Consider the following 12,126-nt stretch of genomic DNA (forward strand, 5'->3'; position numbering starts at 1 on the left):
GCCCCGCGGACCCCCCCCGGGGCCAGGCAGGGGCTCTTCCCTGAGGTGAGGCAAGGTAGGGATCGAGGCTGGCGCAGGTGGCTGGCATGGGCTCCACCGGCTCCGGGTAAGTGCTCCATTCCCCAGCCCTGATGCAGGGGAGCGGAGCACTTCCACGGAGCCAGCAAAGCCCTCACCAGGTTCCAGCTCCAGCCCCTGCCACCGGCTCCTGGCTCCAGCTTCTGGCCTCTGCTCCTAGCCCCTGGCTCCCGGCTCCAGTCTCCAGCCCCTGGCCCCCAGTCTTCAGCCCCCTTTGGTAAGTGTCCCACGCTGGACTGAGGCAGCGCGCTCACGGACTGAGGCGGCACACTCATGGACCACTGCTCCTTAGAGGGAAAGTTGCTTGTAAAATAAATCAGTACAACAATGCTGGGTTCATAGCACCATGATGAAATTTTAAAATTTAAATCTTGTTTTCAGTTATTTTTTCTCTTCAATTAAAATATCCACACTGGGGGAGAGATTTAAAATTTTTAATACAGTTTCAGGTGTAAGTTTGCACATTGAAATTTTGACTTTCCAGGTTTCCCTCGCTTTATGCAGGTTCTGTATGTGTGAATTTGCTCTTATACAGTGAGCCTTTTTATACCAAAAAATGGTTATATATGAGAAGTTCCCTGTTATGCAATTGGTGTGGTGGAAGCCTGCAGTCAGCTGCTTTGTGCTGTGCATTGTGGGAGTGACACGCACCAATATATAGTCTCCTGGGTGGATCTGTGCTCCTCAGTAGTTGTCTGCGACACGTGCTTCTGTAGTTGCCATCCCCATTATGGCTTCTAAGTATTCCGCTAGTTTATCTCCTACCCCTTTCCCGGGTCCATCACTACCCTCTCCACACCAACTAAACATTCACCACCACCCTGTGCTTGTGTGTGCTGTCTGCTGTTGGTGAGTACCTTAATTGTCTTGTAAAAGTGGTAGAAATGGGCCTGGGGGCCAGTACAGTTGAGGTCTTAGATCATATCCCTATTTATTACATTGTAAAGTGGGTTCCCTTTATGTGAATTTGAGTTATGTGCCATATTCCAGGAATGCATGTACAGCATAAAGCGAGGGGAAACCTGCATATATAAGTGGGATGATTGTGATTGGCTTCTAGGGGACACTCTATAACACAGGTAGGCAATGTTTTTTTGGCCAGAGTGCCAAAAAACCCCACAATGCCTACTTTGGAAGGTGCCGGAGTGCCGGCATGCTCCGTGGCTATCAGCAGCTACCTAGAGCCGGGGACAGCTGCAGCCCTCCCGCCCCAGCCGTCTCCTGGCTCCGGGAAGGCAGCAGGTGCTGATGCTGCACCCATTGGGACCGGGGCTGGGGAGGCAGCAGCTGTTTGTAGCCTCCTGGCTGCAGGTGGCCCTGGCTTTGGGTAGCTGCTTGAGCCTGGGCTGCTCCCAGCAGGGCTTGCAGCGTCCCAGCTGCCTGCTGGGAGCAGCCCAGGCTCCCAGCTGGCAACCACTACTCAAGAGATGGCAGCTGCTTACTGCTGCTGCCCAGAGCCCAGGCTGGCTACAAACAGCTGCGCCAGGCTCCAGAGCCCAGTCATCACCTCTGTGCCAGGTGCATGAGAGAGACCAGGGTTGTGCTGCCTCAAGCCCCTCCCCCACCACCTGCTCCAAGGCACAGGTGCATGTGCTGGTACAGAGGTCATGCCTGGGCTCTGGAGCCTGACACAGCTGTTTGCAGGCTCCTGGCTGTGGGCAGTAGCGGCTGCCAGCTGGGAGCCTGGGCTGCTCCCAGCAGGCAGCTGGGATGCTGCAATCCCTGCTGGGAGCAGCCCAGGCTCTGTTGCTGGCAGAGCTGGGGCTGGCCATGGCAGGCCTATAAAATGGCCTTGTGTGCCATGTTCGGCACGTGTGCTGGGGTTGCTGACCCCTGCTCTATAACCTGGTAAATAGCTCTTACACAACTTTACACACTAGAACCTGCCTTAAAAAGAGTGAGGATTGTGACCAAGATAGAAGGGCCCTCACACACAGTTTTGGGGAATACTTTATGGGAACTTTAGTTTATTTCTGCACATAAGACATGCCTGTTACATTGTATCTGAAAGGAAATACCACAGTTAAGTGTCACTTTCCTGACCTTCAATGCTGTTTTCCATAGCAGTAGCTTTACTGGGTATAAACAAAAACCCTGCTGCGGGGCTGAGTTGGAGATGAAGAAGCTACCAAGAGGTGTAGACATCAAGCAAGCCTATAAAGCTTTTCCAAATACATAAGCATGCACTTAACCAGGTGTGTCAGATCTGGCCCATGAAGGCATCTCACTTGGTTTGAGGAGCTCCCAGAAGGGGTTGGAATTCAGGGATGTGGGTAAGTGGGGGTGGGGTCTGCCACCAAAAGCTTAGGTACACAGCTCTGTTGAAGATGTCTGTCTGTGATGGGGAAGGCAAGCAACAGCTGTGTTAATCTCCATACTGCCACTTGCTGCACTTCTGCCACTCACACCACCAATGTTTGCTCTGCCACCATGTCCGGATCTGCCCTCTGAAGATCCTTGTGGGCCAAATCCGAGTTTGACGCCCCTGACTTAAACAATTTAGGCATGCTCATTTTTAAATATAACACAGCAGTATGTAGATTATAGTAGTTCCAGTTTTTCTTCTTGCATATTACTGATTTGTACCCGGGATCTTCAGCACATACCATATTTCATTATTCTATCACAATTGTAACTAACATATTTTCTCACGTTAAAAATACACCCCTCCCAAAATCATCACCCTCTTCCCTCCCCCACAATGGTGGTACATGTATTAAGCATGGTAGTTAATTTTATGCCAACCATAGAAACATCCTGTTTTGATTTGTGCTTTACAATGCAACAGTTGTGGTACTACTGTATTCTGATGTTTCATCAAAATTCGGGCAGCTGAGGGAGTCGGTTGTCTTAATGGCTCATTGTTCTTCACTCTACAGGTATTAACACTAACCTCTCCTTTTTAATGGTCTTGATATTCCACTAATCAAGCTAATCTTTTTTTTTTTTTTATGGCAATTTTGCTATCCGCTGGTTGCTCCCTCTCTTCCTATGTCACAACTCCATAGCTCTTTTCAAAGAGACTCTAACTCTCTTCAAAATAATAGGCCAGTCTTCAGAAGGAGTTAGGCTTTTGACCCTAGTTAAAGGAAGGGAAAGCAGGAAGGGATGGGTAAGTCAGCTGAATATTTGTTCCTGCTCTGTGCAGGTGTGAGTCTGGAAAAAAATCTTTTTTTTTTTTTCATTTGTCTTTCAAACTGCTGTGTTTATTATATTCCTGGCCATGATGTATATGAAAAATATGATAATTATATTTGAAATATAGTGGTTTTTAAGGAACTGTTAAAGATTCTACCTAAACTGTCCTGTGCTTTTGTGACATAAACTGCTTTTTGCATCAAAACTTATTGTTTTCTAATTATACAGATTTATAGAAAACAATAGCTTCCCTTTTCTCTCACTGAATACTTACAGATATTTAAAAAGACCCCGGTGATATACTTGAAACTTGGTGCACTCCTGTGCTCAGCCCAGTGCATGCCCAGAAGAGGCAGTGGGTTAGTTGGATCTGGCTTGCCCAACGTCTGTATAGATCGGGTGCTGTACTAGGGCTTTTTTGGCACTTATCTAGCAGCTGATTGATAAAAGTGCCAAAAAGCCCTGCTGAAGTGCCTGATCTATACAGATGCTGCAGAGCCAGGTCAAAGTAATGCACTGCTTCTTCCAGAAAAGCACAATGGGGGCGGGGGTATTAACATCTGTATGCAGCCACTTACATTAATATAAATCCAGAATAACGTCACTAACTTCAGTAGAGTTACACTGGGTTTACAGTTTTTGTTGTTAAAATTGTTGTTGTTATTCCAGCAGTATCTGTGGGCTGTCAGGTATATGAAGATGCCATGTGCCATGTAATCACTTACTTCAAAGATAGTCCCTCTTGTAAAGAGTTTATATTCTAGATCACAACTTAATATAAAACAAGAAGGTGAAAAACATGGGGTAGGAGAGAGGCCAAGGAAGTAAAAGAAGTACATATTAGCACAATGAGCATTAGATGTGGCTCTGTCCATTAGAGTAGAATCTTGCTCTTTATACTTACTAGATATGTCATTTGGCAACCAGCTTAAATAAAGAACTCCATTTTTTAGGGGAGAAAAGTACTAGCTAACAGGATTTCCCACTGTTCACCTCAGCTAATAAACCATTTCTATTTAGAGAGAGGTGCAAAAAAGAGAAATTGGAGACTATTGAAAAGAGGAAGTGGATGGCTGTTCCAGCAAAACTGAGCTGCAAAAATTGGCCATTTAACTTTACTTTAAATGCTGATGCATCGAAGTTATCTGAACTTCCATGAACTTATTCCCTGAAGTTTTGAGTCAGATTCTTGGCCCCTGCATATTCTTTCAATTTTTAAATCTTTTTTTTTCTCCTACACTTATTGCTGAAATTTAGAAATTTTGAAATAGTAAATAGATGAGAGAAAACATCAATATTTGCTGGCATCAATCAACTGGAGGCATGGAAGGACAGGAAATGATGATAAAAAAAATAGAGCAGAAAGGACACTTGATCCAAAGAGCATACAGGGCTGTTTTAATGGAGTGGCTTCTTCTGTTTACCTGTAAGTAGTTTTCTATGGACCTGAGATGCATCTGCCTCAAGACTAGTATTGATCCTTTTTCTTTTCAGAGGTTTTACCTTCCTCTTTTTTCCCAGATAAATTGCTGTCTTTCTGCTTGACTAGCCAGACTAGGGGTTATGTCTAGACTAGAGCTAGCTGGAGATTATTCAGTGGACTGTATTTCATCAGAATGTGTTTCATCAAAATTAGAATGCTGCAGAAAAACCGGTTGATTCTACTGGAATTTCTTTTTGGAACAAAACTGGAGAAAAAAGTTCTGGACACATTGAAATATCCCATTTTAGTATGTACAGTATTGACATTTCAGTTTTTTGCTTTGCAATTACTTTTCATTTTAAAGACTTTTAAATCATGTGTTATATGCTATCATGCAAAACAGACAAATGAAAAGAAACATTCCAGTCGCACAGGAAAAAAAAATTGCTTTTGGAATTTTCTTCCATGGAGAATTTCAAAGGTTTTTGTTGCTTTACATTGCAGAATGAAGTCCCATTGTGATATCTTAAAATCCTATGTGAAACTGAATTTCCATCTTCTGTACAGTTCTACTGTAAAGAGTCTAGCCTTCTTTCTGACATTCTCTCATCTTTTGTACTCAGAGTACATACATACATAGAGTATCCTTTGCTCTAAAATACCTTTCACTGGGCATGTGTACACGTGCAGTTAGTGCAAAGCAATAAACTCCAGAGTTTATTGCTCCTGGACGCACATTTGCAGGAGGTTCCAGGGGTTAGCTGACTGGCTTCGGGCTACTCCTGCCATCTCAGTATGCTGTGCTTGGCTGGAGCATGAGGGTGCTTCAGTGCAGGGCTAGCTAGCAGGCAGCTGCTGTTTTGAAGTACCCTCATACCCCAGGCAGCCATGTGGCTGCATGTGTGCAGCTCCAAAATTAATTAAAGTACTCCAGCCTAATTGCCCTGCACATGTAGATGCTGGAGCTAATTAGTCAACTTGCAAGTAAAGTCTTGTGAGATGCTCCCACTATTTACCTGTCCATCTAGCTATACGCATCTGAGCAAGCAGAGGAAGATTCTTGAGGTCAGTTGATCATAGTACAGCACAATGAAGGTGGCACAATATGGAATTAAGTCAGTAGCAGTCCTGGAAATCAGGAGGGAAGAAGAGTTTTTGGTAGTTATAAAACAAAGGAAAAGCTACAGAAGAAGATTAGGGGAAGGAGACTGATATTGTGGGGAAGAGGCAAAGCAAAAGGCTTGCTCTTTAGCGCTGGAACTTTGTGTGCAATTGAGAATGGAAGAAGAGGAAAAGAATGTTCCATAGTGTTCTAGTGAAGAGAAGGGGTGGATATCATGGGAGGTAGAGGAAAAGTGGGAGGGAGGTCTTGCTGTGGCTGAGAAACAGAAGGGAAAAAATCAGTTGCGTCATGTGGAGAATAAAAAAAATGGAGTTTTTCTCAGGTGTAATGAAAAGGGGAACTGTCAGCTTTATATCAAGAGGAGAGATGAATGGAATTTATGAGCAAGAAAAAGAAGCAAAGATGTAGAAAGAAAAAAATGGGGTTATAAAACGGAAGACATATTTATTTAAAATGATTATTGTTAGGACTGAGATGATATGTAAGCTGTATTACTTTGTTTCTGCTAGGTGGTTTATATGGAGGTTTCTCAAATCACTCTTCTCAAGTTTGCAATTCTGCTTCCTCTGTTCTCCAGACATTTTTTGCTTATTTTGTCTCCATTTCTAATCACTGTCCCCACATTCTTTCTTGGTAAGTGATTCAGGGTTTATTATTTTTTAATGATTGATCATTGAAATGTGAGATTTCCTGCCCCTAGGGTTAAAACTTTCTGATACCTGTTTTAAGGTATTCTTGTAATTCAATCATAGGCATTATAAACCAGAAGATACCAAATTTCAGTGTTGGTCAATAAGATGTATTATAGTGAACAGTTCTCCAGCATCTCTTATGAAGTGTCTACCCACTCTTAATACTCCTTCTGGAGGAAAGGCAAGAAATTATTTCTTTTCCACTTTCAAAAATATGGTCAAACTAAAGTAACAAACATAAAAAAACTAAAGATTACCTTGGCTTTTCATAGGTTCACAGTCTGATGGATTTAATCCCAGTAGTTACATTTTGTAAAAACAAAGGTTTTGTAAAAGCAAACATCATTAGAAATATTTCCATGGGTTGTTGTTATTCCTTTTTAAAGCTCATGGAAATTACCATATTTTCTTGAATGTAAGACAGTCCTGAATGTAATTAGATTCTATATAGGGAAAATATATATATTTGTTATAATTTTCCAAGTATAGAATCTAATTATTGGTGGTTTGCCTTGAATGTGTCTCTCTCTCCCACTGCTACATCAGGGAAAATAAAAATTGGGGGCAGGGAACGGGACAGGTAGCCACCTTGTTCTCTGCCTCCCCCAACTTATTCCCCTTCTGGCCCCTTCCCCATCTTTTTACCACTAGACCCTGTTCTCACTGAGCACATGGAAGAGTGCACATCTACACAACACGTTTACTGTACAGTAGACTAATTAGCAGCATAGTAAACGTCTTGGCATCTACATGTGCTCCTCTGTTAGACTGGGGTAAATGAATTTACTCTTCACTTGTAAATACTTTGTAATACTTGTAAATACAAGTACTATCCTGCTGCAGACTAAAACTCTGCGGTAGCACACATGTAGACACTGGAAGGTCTGGCTGGGGCATGAAGGTGCTTCAGTGCAGGGGCTGCCTGCTGGCTAGCCCTACACTGAAGCATTGTCATGCCCTAGTCAGCCCCTCTGCAGCATGTTGAGCCACAGAGAGCAGCCCTGGACTGGCAGGCTGACTTCCTGGGTCCCCCTGCCTATTGGGGCTGCTTTGACCCAGCTCAAGATGCTGTGGTTCTGGGCGCACGTTCACACAGTAATAATCTCAGGAGGTAATTGCTTCCAGGCATTCGTTCAAACAGGGCTTCTAGGAGCAATACATTTCAGAAGAATAAACCCTGGAGTTTATTGCTTCATATTAATTGCATGTGTAGACATACCCAGAGGGAAGCAAATTTGAAAACACTGACCTTGAAAACAATATGCCTGTAGTAATTTGCAGATACTAAAGGTACCTATAGACTTAGTTCATCCGAATTGATGCACATTACCTTTTTTAAATTTCTGCAAGTTTTAGCATACTCCATAAACACACCTTTTAAGAAACATTTTTGTACTTATTTATAGTGCAAACTAGGCATGATATTAATTCAAAGCCAAAACCTCATGGTTTACTGTATAGTTCATTGGACTAGGCCCCTGAGGAGTCAACATGGTGACCCCACAACTCAGCACTGCTCAGTACGTGTGTGTACTCCAGATACCCTCCACAAAGAATTCATGTGCTAATTAGTCCCTCACTCCTGACTGGAACTGACTGTCCTCATCATGAGTCCTGGGATCCTCCAAAAATGTATATGCAGAGGAAGTGCAAGGCAGACTGGTCTTGCTCCACCTCATGGAGGGTGGGACCATGCTAATCATATGCAACAGTCTGAGACAGGGGGTGACACAGGGATTCTAGGTGAACTGTTTTGGGGCCCCATTTGGTGATGTTTCCAGACATTTAAGGCTGGTGAAACAAATAATTGGAAATGGGAAAGAAAGGTGCAGCTTACCTGTGGGAGTGAAGAGGAAGAGAAAATGTATTCCATGTAGTGGATTACCATGACTTCAAAAAGTCCGCCCTGAAGGGAACTGTATGCAGTTTTCACTCCCATATATCTTATTCGGATCTTAATCTTTCTTTGTAGTAGGCACCAGGGGAGGGTGTTAGAGCTTGCTCTGGCCTCTCTAAGAGGTGTGGTATTGCAGTTTTTCTAGGCCTGGTGGTCATTTCCTTCTGGGGGAGCAACTGCCTTTTTTTTTTTTTTTTTTTTTAGGGCCACAGTATGTTTGCCCAATATGGACCCCATATTTTATGGTCATGCTTCTTGTTGGCTGCATTTAATCAACTTCTTAGTTGTTTTGCATTACTGAGTACATGCTGCGTTTGGCAACAGCTTAATGATAGTGTATTTGATAATGTTTCCTCTTTTATGCAAATGTTAGACAAAAGGGGTTTTTTCCCCATGCTAATTGTTTGTGTTGTATTTGAATGAACGCAGTTGGTATATTTTGGTTTGGATTCATGCAACCTCTATGGTGCTGACTGTAAGCAATACCAGAAAGTGAAACTGAAAACCAGAAAGTGAAACTGCCTGAACAGTGAGTTAGGAGTTCTGAAGTTCACTTGCTTTTAAGAATGTAATAAATAATTCAAACTAGGACTGTGTTGTCTCTCTTCAAAAACCTATACATTCTTTCCTCAGCTTGCCTCAATCAGTATAACTATTTGGATCTAGATTGACTTACACCAGCTGAGAATCTGGCCTGCTATTCTTAAAATGATACTCGCCCTTGAATTAATCAAAGAAATTAATCTTCTTATACTCAGTTTACAGCCAAACAAATGGCTTTCTGCACCATTTATCTCTCACTTAATATTCACGGGCCAAAATTATTTGTTTGACATTTCATGGTTAAAACTTCTTTTTTTTTTTTTTTTCCTTTTTGGTTTCATAGCTCCTGTCTTTTTGTTCTACTTAGATATTGACGTGGTGTTTTGCTTTAGTCTGAAAACAAAGGAACAAACATCCTGATCTGCATAAAATGTTTGTGTCACCTTTTCTTCCTGAAATTAGTATTTTTCAAAGCAGACCAACATGTTTATACTGCATATGACATCCTAACTATAACTAGAAAACAAAGTAGTGTACAGTAAGCATTCCAGTTGAAGCTGATGATATTAATTGTTATTCAGGTCAGTGCTTAGATTAATTATTTTGTTTGTGTAGAATGTTTGTTAAGTGGTTGCCTGATTGCTGTTCAGAAGATTGATTACTTGTTACATTTACCTTGTGGTTTCTGTGGGGAAAACATCTTTTAGATTTAATCATTTAGAAACATACCAGGGCAGGGAGGAACAAGGGAAATGCCAGTACTTGTTCCATGCCATATACATTACTATCAAGAAGGAAAATGGAAAATAGGCCTCATAACACACACACTTTTTAAAAAATGCCCAAGTATTGAATTACTAGTGTATCCTTTAGACTCTGAAGTATCTAGAACAATCACATAGAAAGAAGTGATAATGAGAACCATGAAATACAATACAGAAAAATGTGAATGGGTAGGGTCATAAGTGGGTCAGCTAGTGGCGGTTGAAGTAGCTTGGTTCATATAAGAACTTCCTTGCATTATTGTCAAATTCTTTGCACAAAATAAAATCCAGATGTCACATTTTGAGGGCCTGATATCAAAATGTATTATAGAGGGCAAAATCAGGGAATTTCAACATACCGTATTTACCCAAATACAAGATGACCCTGAATGTAAGATAAGCCCCCCCAATAGTTAGATTCTATGCATGAAATATTTATAAATGTATTATAATTTTCCAGGTATAGAATCTAATTATTGGAGGATCATCTTAAATTTGTCATCCCCCCCCCCCCCCCCCCTGTCTTGCGGTGCTGGGGTGAGTGCCCCCCAGTACTGCAGGTAGTGGGGGAGAGGTGATGAGCAGGGCAGTAATGGGGCAGGTGGTGGGGGACAGACAGTTGGGGAGGCACTACGGGGGGGAAATAGTAATGGGGCAGGCAGTGAGAGGCATGCAGTTTGCCCCTCCCGGCCATCCCTCCATGCCACTTCTGCCACCTGCAGCCTCGGGTTTCTGTCTTCACTTCCTCCCATCTCCCCAGACCCCTGAAGTCTTTCCACCCCCGTGTATTCCTCCACCTTCCCTCCCCCTTACCTTTGCTCCGTGCTGGCCGGCTTCATCCCTGCTGCAACCTTGAGTATGGAGCGTGGCTCTAGTCCAAACCTGTAGCAGCAGCGCAATGCTGGCACTGCTGTTCTACTCTGGCCCCATAGCAGCAGCACCAATGCCCCACCTCTGCTGCTGCAGAGCTGGGCTGGAGCCATGCTCTGTGGCCCAGGCTGCAACAGGGACAGAGCGTGACAGCTGGATGCAAGGCAAGCTGCTTTTCCCCCCATGTTAAATAGGGGTGGGGGCAGGGACCTTGTCTTTTATTCAAATAAATACGGTAGTTTTTCTGGACTTTTTCCATAGAGGTGGAACTGCCTTTTGAAGAAGAAGAGAGTATCTGGGAGGACTTCTGGGCAGCTAAGGACATTTAGGAGTTGTTTTAACTTGCAGAGTAGGGGAAGCTCCTGGGATCTGGTAAAACTGCTGCACAGTCCAGACAAGGGTCATTTGTGAGGACTCCTTATCTTCTATTGAGCTCCTGAAATTTATGAGTTAAAGCTATGGAACCCAGAGCAACCCTATCTTTTTTTTTTTTTTACTTTTTTTTCATTTTTTCCCCAAATATTGTACTCTTGATCATTAGGAATCCATTATTATAGCAAATAATGGGATTTATGAGCTTTGTACAGCCAAGGAAGGGTTAACTGTAGTGATAGCGTAACTAGGCCCAGTGGCAATCATAGGTGCCCAGGCAACCTATCAAGAGCCAGGCTCCACCTCCAGTAGGGAATAAAAGGAAGCCTTGGACACTCAGAGGAGTTCAAAGGAGAGAAGAGAAAGCAAGGAACTAGTGTATGTCACAACCACATGACAGGGGAAACACCATGACCATGAAGGTGGTTTTCCTACCGGCTGGGAAAAACCACAAACATGGCAGGGGGGAGTACCCTGACCAAGGTAATGCATAGTTAGCCTCCCACTTCCACTTTCACTGGGAAGATCTTGGCTGTACACTGACTTTATGAAAATGGGAGACTCCTCCCTAGCTTGCTCCTGGGGCCATACGGCTGATGTTAAGCAAAACCTGGGGACATCTGAACCCCAATCAATCCTCTGGGTCTGGGCCTGCACATCAGATACTTCCAAACCCTTTGGCGGGCATCTGAAGTCCCAGGTGGGGGTGAAGGATGCTCGCCGGTAGTTGGACCACATATGGTTCTTGAAACACTCACACGTATTTGGAATTGATTTGGCTGATTTGACTTTGCACAAGAAAAATTTTCCTTAGAAAAGAAAAATGTCAGAACCACATGTGTGTGAAAAGCAAGCCCAAAGGAAGGACTGTGATGATGCAGCTAGAAGACAAGGTGATAGCTAGTAGTTCAGAGGCTGTTGGATTGAAAATTGCTGGAAACTCCTTTTGGACCAAGGATTGATGGAAGGTGGAAGTCTGAAGCCCCTACCTCAATCTCTCCTTCTCAGTGGACAGCAGGAGTTTATGCTGCACTTAGTTGAGGTGTGGAGGGAGCAGAGTATGAGGAGGGGAGCCCTGAAAAATGGCAGGATAAAAAAGCCTGCATGGTAGGTTGCTGTGGGAATTTACAAGCAGGGAGTGGGAAACAGCCCCAGGGCTTGCCTGGTTAAGGAGGGACACCTGGGCAGATTGATTAGCAGCTGCCCCAGGGCTGATGAAACAGTTA

The 12,126-nt window shown here is 43.4% G+C and overlaps 1 protein-coding gene across 4 annotated transcripts in view; it reads left to right on the forward strand.

Annotated features, from left to right (window-relative positions):
* The window catches only part of NTNG1 (netrin G1), a 289,692-nt gene that overhangs the window by 74,360 nt on the left and 203,206 nt on the right, over window positions 1-12,126 (forward strand). The gene's annotated exons all lie outside the window — the stretch shown is intronic.

This window comes from Alligator sinensis, unplaced genomic scaffold (genome assembly GCF_000455745.1).
Source record: "Alligator sinensis unplaced genomic scaffold, ASM45574v1 scaffold535_1, whole genome shotgun sequence".
Classification (NCBI taxonomy): domain Eukaryota; kingdom Metazoa; phylum Chordata; order Crocodylia; family Alligatoridae; genus Alligator; species Alligator sinensis.